Source organism: Chlamydotis macqueenii, chromosome 1 (assembly GCF_036417535.1).
Source record: "Chlamydotis macqueenii isolate bChlMac1 chromosome 1, bChlMac1.mat, whole genome shotgun sequence".
Classification (NCBI taxonomy): Eukaryota; Metazoa; Chordata; class Aves; order Otidiformes; family Otididae; genus Chlamydotis; species Chlamydotis macqueenii.
The window spans coordinates 153,841,778-153,853,925 of NC_141556.1; the positions used below are offsets into that span (position 1 = coordinate 153,841,778).

At 37.2% G+C, this 12,148-nt stretch overlaps 1 protein-coding gene across 1 annotated transcript in view; it reads right to left on the reverse strand.

The window, feature by feature from the left end:
• Nucleotides 1-12,148, reverse strand: part of MYO16 (myosin XVI) — a 385,808-nt gene that overhangs the window by 226,858 nt on the left and 146,802 nt on the right. The gene's annotated exons all lie outside the window — the stretch shown is intronic.

The following is a 12,148-nucleotide window of genomic DNA, read 5'->3' on the forward strand; positions in this document are numbered from 1 at the left end:
TTCCAGAACCATTTTGATAATCATTTAATCCATGAATAAAGTGTGTTTTCCTTAAACTAATGGAATATAAGTAATGTTAGTTCACAGAAAAGATTTTCAGTAGTTAAAAACAAAAAATACTGTCATGGCACATATTACAGATTGCTTGACAGGCGTAGTCTGTTCGATTAATGCATTCAGAAGATAACAGAATAGCACTGATGACTGAAAACTGAAGACCAGCATTTTCCCATCTGTTTGTGCACCATAGGGACTTAAATTCCACCCATCAGCTGGAAGGCATGTAAAAGGCAAATAAAATCCCACTCAGTTTCAGTACTGAACACTTCCAATAACACTGCAGAAGTATAGTATGTTTTCAATAACATCTTTCAAAGTAAAATGCAACTAAGCATACAGCAAGGAGATGAAAAGTTAAAATCTACTAACCCAGAAACTATCAAATGAAAAATAATGTACATTTCTCAAGTTACCATGATTTCCATGCCCTAGAATGACGACATTCATGAGGATTTGGGATCATTCTACTGATTCTAAATACATACAGATATTTAGTTGGATCTTAATTAGTTGGCAGGTCAGCTTTCATGGTTGTTCTTCATATTCTGACTCCTTGTACATATCACCAAGGTTTATTGGAATTTAAGGTCTTAATCTCTAAGCTAAACAAAGTCTGGCTTCCTTGACTTAGGTTTACCTCAAGGGATTATTTTTTATTTCCTCTCTTCTCCCACCTAAATCTCCGAAAACATGCAGAATAATCAAGCTAGTTTGATCAGAATTTGGAAGGACAGAATTATTTCTGTTATATCCATTCCTGTTTCTTCAATCCATACTTCATTCTTGATTTTTCCCAACAATTTCAACTAATCATTCTTATAATCAAAATCTATAGCCTGAATGCATGATCAAATTTTGCGATACAATTTGTACACTAAATGTACCAGACTTGGTACATCTTCTTCATATGTAATAACTGCTGGTTTTAAATCTATGAGGAAAGAGGCCATAATAATATCTTTTTTCTTGCTCCTGTTGGCTAGATATGAGGTCAGAGATGTGACACTTTAGCTTAGACACAGTGTAGGGCAAATGAAGCTATAGGGCTTTAGGTGTAACACTGATTTCCATCAACAAGCTAGGACCATAGGCAGAACATGTTCAAGTCCAGTACTAGGGCTCCCACATAGCCATGAGTTTAAACATTCAATTCCCCAGACTCTGCATATAAGCTTTATTCAAACAGAAATTACAGAAATCAATCTTGCTCTCAAGATATTCACTTGTTGTAATGTAAAACTGTATTTCAGTATTCTACATGCCAAAATAATTGCCCTGTATTTTATTAAAAGTATATTAAGGAGCAGTTAGTGAAGAATTATATATCCACGATTCTCATCTCCAAAGCCAAGGACAACAAAAATAAGACTGTATCTGTGTGTGTGTGTGTGTTTGTTTATGGAGGTACCCCTTGGGTCAAAATCCCTGTTGCACAATTTTAGTAAGGGCTTCTGAGAAAAAGAGGTAAAAAGATGAGGCACTAGGGAATCAGCAGGGTGCTAAAAGCATGAAGAAGCATTTTATTTTTGCTTAGTATACAAAAAAAAAAATCTTTAATTGGGTTAATTATATGAATTATAGAATCATAGGATGGTTACGGTTGGAAGGGTCCTTTAAGGGTCATCTAGTCCAACCCCCCTGCAAGGAGCAGGGACATCCCCAACTAGATCAGGTTGCTCAGAGCCTCATCCAACCTGGCCTTGAACGTTTCCAGGGATAGGGCATCCACCACCTCTCTGGGCAACCTGTTCCAGTGTTCTATAACTCGCATTGTAAAAAATTTTTTCCTAATATCCAATCTAAATCTACCTCCCTCTATTTTAAAATCATTACCCCTCGTCCTATCGCAACAGGCCCTACTGAACAGCCTCTCCCCATCTTTCTTGTAGGCCCCCTTGAGGTACTGGAAGACTGCTATCAGGTCTCCCCGGAGCCTCCTCTTCTCCAGGCTGAACAGCCCCAACTCTCTCAGCCTGTCCTCATAGGAAAGGTGCTCCAGCCCTCTTATCATCTTCGTGGCCCTCCTCTGGACTCCCTCCAACCGGTCCATGTCCTTATGCTGGGGGCTCCAGAGCTGGATACAGTACTCCAGGTGGGGTCTCACCAGGGCAGAGTAGAGGGGGAGAACCACCTCCCTTGACCTGCTGGCCACGCTCCTCTTGATGCAGCCCGGGATGTGGTTGGCCTTCTGGGCCGCAAGGGCGCATTGCCTGCTCATGTTGAGCTTCTCATCTACCAGCACTCCCAAGTCCTTCTCCTCAGGGCTGCTCTCAATCCATTCTCTGCCCAGCCTGTGTTAGTGCCTGGGATTGCCATGACTCAGGTGCAGGACGTTGCACTTGGCCTGGCTGAACTTCATGAGGTTGGCACGGGCCAACCTCTCCAGTCTATCAAGGACCAGTTTGGATGGACCAGTTTGAATGTCACAAAAATAAGCTAAAACATACATTAATTCTTTTAATAAAACTATTTTATTTGAAAGTAATAAAAAATTGAGAATAAATGTCAGAATACATTTTTCTCACTGTAATTTAGTATTTATACTGGAAGCTGAGGCAGACTAAAGAAGTGACAATAAAAATTATAGCACAATCTATTTGTGTGATATATCACAAAGAAAAGTTCTCTTTGCTGGGAACAGTGTTCAGTTCTATTTTTAAGACACTGCAGCAAAAATGCAAAAGATCAGAACGAGGTCAACCAAACGGGTGGCTGAAGTACAGAAGGATGGGTATTTGACTTGATATTGCCAGCTCTCAAATTATTTGGCAAGAAAAGGGAATTAGAAGGGAACCTTCAAAGAGCATTGATGACTAAAGACTAAAATTTCCCCATCTGCTTGTGCACATGGGACTTGCACACTCCCCCCATCAGTAGCAGAGCTTACGGGAAAAAAAAATTAAATTATTCAATCACTGAATTATTCTGATAACAGTATAGAAGCACATTTTCTTTTCATTTTTACTTTATTTGTAATAATTAAAAATTATGACAGGCATACAGAAAAATGATCAGTCCCTGTCTGATAATACTGTAACAAAAGGTCACTTTATGAAAACTGCCTTTTATTTTTAGAACAAATAGAAGGAAATTCTCCTTCACACAGCAGGGAGTAAGCCTTTGGAATTCCTTGTCAAAAAGTCTTTAAATCCAATATTACAGTTAGAGTTAAAAGTTAGTTTATAGCCATTAATAAACCTTGTAATTATGTAAGGTCAACAAAATCTCATATTTTAGGAAATAAAAAGATCACACCCTGTGGTTTGTAAGAATTATCATTTATGCACAACACTGGAAAGTTAGTTACGCACAAACTTATTTTAGGCAAAATGGAGATAGAAAGCATCCTCTATCAACTATAGTACTGCTAAGTATAGGGCACAATAAGGAAAATCGGACAGCAGGTATTACCTTTTACTAGTATGTTTCTTACTAAGTTCCGTGTGTGTGTATACACATATGGGGAAGTATTCATACATACATACATATATATATATATACACACACACACACACACACTCTTCAAACAAAACAGCTGGGGAAAGCTCTGCCTAGTAGCTTCACTTCCAACCCTGACCCACCATTGTTGAAGGCAGAACACATAAACAAAACTACACGGAGCAGTAAAGAAAGGAAGCTGATTTTGATGTCTCAGTAAAGACTGGAAGCTGATTTTCAGGAGCTGGTAGCTTCCAGACTCAAGTTAAATAACATAAATTGTGGAAAATCTAACCAGGGGCAAAACTGAAGACCCTGTTTAACGTAATGGTCATCTTCTTACTCCCTCTGCATGGGAAGCTAGTCCTTTCTTCCCATCTATGCGCACTGTCATATCCATGACTGTTATATATGCAACTTGGAAAATATAGATGCTGAACGTTCTGATTTTCATTCTCCAGTCCATCTTGAGATTACATACACAGACACAAATAAATATATATGGGCATTAAATATGCTTCAAATGGCACATGGAAATAAATAGCACTACTTCAGGCATCACATTAGATATTACCATTTTACTAAAGCAGAGAAAAAGTCAAAGTCTATGTTAATGTATATACATGTAAAGTAAAAATAAAGTACTACATGTCTCTGGTATAAAATGCAAGAGATTAAACAGTACATAATAAATTATAGTTGTGTACAGTGTACAGTTTCTGCAAAGATAAATGCATTCATTTCACGCAAGGAACTAAGAGTACAAACCTGCTAATTTAACTCAGTTAATTAGCATTTTTGTTATGAGACAGATTCATTGTTTTGATTGATAACATCAACACATTCCCAGTGCACAGGGAAGGGTTTAATCTGCACTCAGGGTGACATTGTCCTGCTGGTTAGTAATTAAATCTATACGCTCTACAAACAAGTCATTGTGTGAAACACCAAATGTATTTAGGGAGTTTAGTGTGCCAGTCATCTCAATACAGAAGAACTGGCTTCGCAGAACACCAGTGTGTAATTAGAGAACTTGCCATGTAAGCAGATTATCCTGTGATTTTCCTGTGCTTGAGTAATGGATGAAGTGCAGCAGGTATTAAACACTTCCATCCATAAAAAGTAGTAACTTGCTGTTTGAGACTGCAGTATCCTAAAACAACTACGAGGGGAATACATACCTTATGCCAAATTTTCTCATTGATTACATGAAAAGGAAAACATACACTTATAACTCCTACCAATACAAGCATAACCATAGCTGATATCTATATATAAGATTCTAGGTGTATTTGCGTAACACACTTTCAATCAATTAATTCATATATTGGAAAAGTGTTAAAATTTACACAAAATTGAAACAAATCAAGGATTTATCTATGTGTTTCATTGGGCAGATTTTTTTTTACTCATGTTCATATATTGTAATCTTAGCAGTAAATGATGAGGTGACAAGCAACTACCACCTTCCTATCACCTGGCCCAGTAACATTTGTTCTTAATCATTCCTTTATCATTCTCTGGCCTTCATCTCAAAAAAAATATCTATTCCTAACTTCCAATAATCTCATAATTTTAATGAACTTCCTTCTTCCTAAAAAATGCAATATCAGTAATCTTGCACTATTTATTTCAATCCAATAAATACTTCCCATATTTTATCATTTTGGAAAAATGTTATTTACTCTGTTTTAAAAATTTGTAATATATCATAGTTTCTAATAAGTCATTTGAAGTGAAGGCAAACGTGATTCAATAAACTTTTATTTTTACATAGCTGAAGATGCAGTTGTTACTCTGATATCGCATTAAAAGCCACTTTCTTCCTGTCCTTTTATATTTCATCTTTTATACATGTTTTCCAGCATCCTTTTATCCTTTTGTCCTTGCAGACAGCAATCACATCTTGCTCAAGCTCATTATCAAAAACAAACAAAAAAAACCCTGTATCCAACTTTCCACTAATTTTCAGTTCACATCTTTAAGTCCTACACTTCATTAGGCATCCCAGTCTCATTATCTCACATTGTTCTGCACTGAACTGACTTACCTACTTTTTCACACACAGCCTACACCAACTATTCTAGATTTGGGAAGTCAATGTTTGTCTCCACCTTTCCTATTTTAATTGAAAATCCTTCAAAAACATGTGCAAACATGAGCCTTTTACTGACCCTCATGTCACCTCATTTATTGCCTCCACTAATCCTGCATGGTTACAATTTGCATAAACCATCTGCTTTCAATATGTAAGCCAGCTTGTCCTGCAGCAGTTTTCTTTTCAGTGACTTTACACATCAATCTTTATGGTCGCATATCAAGGCAAGTTGCCCTTGAATTTTTGATAAATTGTATCAAGGTTGCATTTTCCCCCTACTAGCTCACTCAGAAATTCAAGAATTCATGAAGAATCATTTGATGGCTCTTTTTTCATAGGTTCATGCTCCCAAGCCCTTCTAAATTATGCATTACAAACTGTGCAACAGTGATATTTCATTCCAATGTTCCCCAAATGAAAGCACACAAAAAGCCACAGAAGATTGAGGTGGGAGACAGTGTTGGTTTGTTTTTGTTTTTTTTTCTTGAGCATTGCAGGACAGCTCTATCAAAATAAATAAGCTGGTATTAACTGTGACGGCGAGAGATCTCAAAAGACAAGATACATGTTTCTGGCTTATTATGGTGTTTGTGAATAACATGATTAATTATAGAAAGAAGGCAGGAAAAAGAAGGAATTGAAGGAGTCTTATCTGTGTTGAACACTTAATTTTCAGAATTGCTTAAATAAAAAGGCAGATGCAACCTTTTGTTGTAACTGGAGGTGTGGAGTGATATAGATCTGGGTAGGCAAACGTCCCTACAAGAGGAAATACAGCATACACTTCTGTCGTGCTCCATCACATATAACACCAACGGCACACTGAAAATCATTGCAAACAAGCTGTTCAGTCCACTAAGCTGTCAAAATCATCTCTCTCCTTGTAGAGTTCCCTTTCCTAGACTTCAGGAGAGAAGCAACATATATGTTCTAGTAGATTTACAGCTGGTTGACCTTCATGGTAGGCTGACAGTAGTGCCCCAGTTAGTACAGACATCCATTACACAATACTCATCTAGGTCTTTCACATCCCAGGCTACTGGGATGGCTAGTTCTAAGCACTAGATCAGTGACCTCCGAACTGTTCTTATCATGCATCACATCAGGTAAAAATTTTTGAGCACACACCCCCGATATATTTATATTTGTTTATAAATTATATACATACACCACTGTACTAATAAATTATATAGATCATAAAACATACACAAAAATAGAAATTAAAAATGGATTAAAGATAAAATAAATAACATTTTTAAATAATTTAAATTTTATTTATTAATGGTACAAAACCCTTTTTCTTCTATTATTATTAATACTAATATTTTTAATGAAAACAATGTGATTGAACATGTTTCATTATTTTTTACATTTTTGGTTCAACACTTTATGATATAGTGATTCAAAGGTCTGGTTCTAAGTTCATTTTACTTCACTACCCTTTTTTAATGTCTGTCATAGCTGGAACAGATAGCTCACTAAGATATATAGCTCCAAATGGAAGACATGCATTGCTGGAGGCACTTACTACATCATGATACTAATTTTTCAGCCCCATCTACCAATCAAACAAAGTTTTTTATTGAAATTTGGCTAGGAAATTTCCATCTTACTTGATGTCAATCACTTGCTCTTGCAAGCTAATGAGAAGGTGCTGTATTTTGTGAGGGTTAGTTTAGTTAAAAGTAGATAATACAAGCTGTAAATGCCCGTAACCAGGCATACACAAACTGCAGTACGTCGTAACACATTGCAAGTGGATGAATCAGTAAGACCACCACTGCTAACACTTCTGCATTGTGAAGCATTCAGTCTTTTCCCATCACACCTTGCTACCATGCCTAAGATGGGACCCTCTCTGACTTATGGATGAAGCGAGGGTGCCAGCATCAATATGTATATCAAATATTAGTAAAGCTTAATTTCTTTCCTTTTTTTTCAGATAAAAATCTTAAAATAAATACAAATAGAAGTTCTAATACCCCAAATGAATCATCTTGTGCACTTCCTGGGGTGTGCAACCACTTTGAAGACCACAGCACTAGACATCACAAATTCAATTTTTCTCATTTCCAAATATTCCTTGTATCTGCATAGTTCCTGGGAAAACCTGGAAGCCAGTAAAAATGAGGAATTCAACAGGAACTGTTAAATAATTTCAAGCAAATGTCACCAAAAGATTGCCTTATAGCACTTTAATTTTATTTCTGTAATTCTTTTAATTATTTTCCTGATTAATCAAGCTCCTTCACTGCCATATTTATAGAATCATAGAATGGTTAGGGTTGGAAGGGACCTTCAAACGTCATCTAGTCCAACCCCCCTGCAAGGAGCAGGGACATCTCCAAATAGATCAGGTTGCTCAGAGCCTCATCCAACCTGGCCTTGAATGTTTCCAGGGATGGGGCTTCCACCACCTCTCTGGGAAACCTGTTCCAGTGTTCTACAACTCTCATTATAAAAAATTTTTTCCTAATATCTAATCTAAATCTACCTCCCTCTATTTTAAAACCATTACCCCTAGTCCTATCGCAACAGGCCCTACTGAACAGCCTCTCCCCATCTTTCTTGTAGGCCCCCTTGAGGTACTGGAAGACTGCTATCAGGTCTCCCCGGAGCCTCCTCTTCTCCAGGCTGAACAGCCCCAACTCTCTCAGCCTGTCCTCATAAGAGAGGTGCTCCAGCCCTTTTATCATCTTCGTGGCCCTCCTCTGGACCTTCTCCAACTGGTCCATGTCCTTCTTGTGTTGGGGAATCCAGAACTGGATACAGTACTCCAGGTGGGGTCTCACCAGGGCAGAGTAGAGAGTATTTCTTATATCTCAGCACTTTCATACCCCTTATTGAAATAATATTAAAGCTTATGAACCAGTCTGCAGTTTCTTTTATAAACACCGCTGAGGCACACAATTAATTAAAGACCTAAGTACCATTCTTAACTTATTACCACTGTCTATACATCTGATCTTCTGTGGTCTTGGGGTTTCTTTTCTTGAGAAAAAAAAAACCCAGCCTTTTATTATTTTTTTTCCTTGATTTCATACTACTTGCACATTATGCATTTTCTTTTCAAATATCTGAAAATGGTATACTGAAAAACCAAAACTATTTCAAATACTTGACAACCACTACTGTTTTCCTGGTAGTCAATACTCCTAACTTCTCTTTCTGAATTATCTTCTTCCATTAACTTTTCTCCTGAATGTTTTCAGGCCATAGAAATTTAGCAAGAACCTGACAGACATCAAATATCCACCACAATAACTTCATTTGCTGCTGTTCACAAAAGTATAGTTTTTAATATCCTCCGTCTGTTACTTTATTATCTTAAGCACACAACCAGGATAATTATATCTACACAGCCCTATGAACAGATGTCATGTGGGAAAGTAATACTAGAAGGGATCTCCTGAGACACTACTTTGATAACGCAGGTAAACATATAACATACAATCTCATTAACAACTTTAAGATCAATTTTAAAGCCAATTAAGGGGGATTTTTTTTTGTCTCCTTTTACTCCTGCATGGAATGTTGTTTTCAAACCCATGTCTCCTAATTTTAAGAAAAGTTAGTTTAATTCCTGTCTTAAGTTTATTCCTGGATATTTTATAATCATTTGTTTTCATGCCAGTAGTAACAACAGGCTTTAACAGCTCTTTTTACCTCCTCTTCTATCCTGATACATTAACAGAAATTTTTACAACCTGTTTCAATCTTTTTTTTTTTTTAAAGCTAAGTATATTATTTTTAGCCCCTTCTCATAAGATAGGCTTTCTTTTCCCCTGTTTATCTTTGCAGTTTTCCTTGGTACAATTTACCATGGCTGTATATAGCTAGCTGCAGGCTGTCATTCTTTGTACAGTGGCAATAACACTTTACTCTTTCTACTGGAAACATCTTCATTCTGACAAATCCAAGAACCTAATTTCTCTACTGGCAACTACGTGTTTGTAGTATATAATCACCTTACAATTGACTAAAGCTCCGGGGCCTGTTTCCTTATTTCCAACTGATTATTCCCAGGCACATCACAGAAATGCATGTTACTCATAACTCAGAACACGACCTCATACCTTGTACATTAAAATTTCAACCCATTTTTATAACTGAAGTCTTCAAAGATATCCTATTCTTTCTGTACAACATTCTAATCCTCACCTGAATTGACAAGGCACTGCAGCTTTGTCATCAGCATATTTCATTACCATACTCTTATTTTTCCTCCCAAGGTTATCACTGAAAACTCTAAATAAAATAGCATTGTAGGATAAATCCTAAAGAAACCCCAGTAACTTCCAGGCCCATAGTTTCTCTCTTAATCGTTAGGCTGTTGTCTCTTTGTTACCAAGTTCTTGACTAGCAGGTAGCTTCTCACTTCTCTAATTCAACTAACAGTTTTTCTGATATTCCCTAGCTACTCCATAAGAGCAACTCACAGGGTAATTGTGTCACTGATTCAAGCAGAGGCCACCTGGCACAAAGAATGAATTTCACCTTCTACAAATATCCCCCAGTGGTGGAATATCCCCAGACCATATTTTTCATAGCACAAAACTATATTTATGGAAGATCAAAAGCCAGATGTTGATTTTCATTATCTTGCTATTTCTTTATCTTCTTTCTCTGGGAATCAAGAGAATTACAGTGAAGCTGATCCAGAATTTCCCATCTTTGTCCATGTAGTCCACCCCTTGGCATGCTTGTCCTGACCTGCTCCAGCCAAAATCGGGGGTGTTATTTTTCCCAAAAGGTCTTACTCTTTTTAACCTCCAGGAATTTTTCTTTTCTGGAAATGTTGTGACACTAAAGACTCCAAATTACACAGATCTGCTGGTTACTAGCACCGGTATATGCCATAAGTCTCCCTTTCCAACCACAAATATTTTCCAAAATCAAAATCCAAGTGCTTTCTGCCACCACCTGGAGACGTGTATGTGTGTGCGTGTGTGTAGTTTTTTGCTGTTGTTTTTTAAAACCATGTTTCTTCTGAGACTGATTCCTTATTTTCATTCGTGAGATGTATTAGAGAACAGCCAGGCCCCCAACTCATAGTCCAGGTTAACAATCTCTAGTTTTTACTTACTAATTTTTACTGGCAAATAAATCTATTGATTATTGTTTGTGTTCCCTTTCTCCCTCTTTAATAAGAAAAACATTTTAAGTTCTGTTTTCTTCTTGTAAATATGCTACATTCTATATCATCTGAAATTAGTATTGAGTAGTGTTACTCTTAGCCAGTTCCTACAGTTCATTATGCTTCTGCTAGCAAGCAGTATTTTTCTTTGTGAAGTCTTGGCCAAAAAAATTCAATTCTCCCGCTGTTGTCCACAGAGTTCTTGGTGATATCTAGCCATCCAATAAGTATTTACAGACTCTTCAGACAAAATCACTGCCTTATGTCTGAGGATAGGTTTTACTTCCTGTGACTACTTCCTGTGTATAAAGACTTTGATTCATCACGTGGTTTAGCATTCTTTGCACTCTGGACTGCAGGTTCTATTTCACTGGCTATTTCTTCTGTCAATGGAAGTTTCCAATGCTTTTTTTTTTTCTCTTCATATTATCCTCATTTCTTTACTAGGCTATCTCATTACTCTCATGAAAGTGCTCAAAGACAAAATGCTTCTCAAAGCTGCCGTATCCAGTTAGGGTCCTGTTCTTATCTCTGCTTGGACCACCTTTAGTGCTGCATCACTAGCTAGCTTCATCTCTTTTTCCCAGTCTTAAAGGATTAATATTTCTAAAGTTTCCCCCGAGTGTTGCCATCTGGTTTTCAACAACTCATTAACAGCTTTCACCTAGATTAGTTCATTAAGAGCCTTCACCTAGATTAGTTCTATCTTAGCTCAGTCAGCAATGATGAAAGGATGTAAGCCAGTAGTACACACACTCTGCTCTAGAAGGTCCCTCCTACGCTCACCGCACATCCATCAGCCTCTGCAAACTGCAAGTGAAGAAAATCTTCAAACAGATGCCCCCAGCTTTCACATAAAAGACTTCTATTTAAAGTTTCTTACAGCTACCAGATATTGATAACTGCCTCTAGAAAGAGAAATGAAACATTTTTCTTTTAGGCCACATGTTCCTTTACACTGTGTAACACTCTCACCTCCTGGCTTCTAACTGTTCTTCATTCTCTCCCTTTCACTGCTTCCTCTTATATTGACTCAAAGGAGGAAGTCATATTGAGCAAGACTGAGTGGGAGGGTAGGATTACTTTCTTTGAAGAAGCAATTGTTTATTCTGCTTTAATTGTTTCCGAAACTATGAAAGATAAAGATCTTTCATTACATTCTAAAGCTAATAACATTTTGATTATTCATCTCTGCTTGCTAACACAGTCTGGTGCAGCTGCGAAGAACAAGGGCAAAATAACCACGCAATTGCTCTTTGATTACATGACTTCAGAAACGTGCTATACCGAGTGTATGGTGAAGGGGAAGAGGGAGTTACAGTCCCATAAGACTTCCTTTCTCCTCCCACCAGTAAATCTGTTCTTGTACTTTTTTTCCAGTAAAACTATATCTGATTTTGGAAAAGAGATTTTAC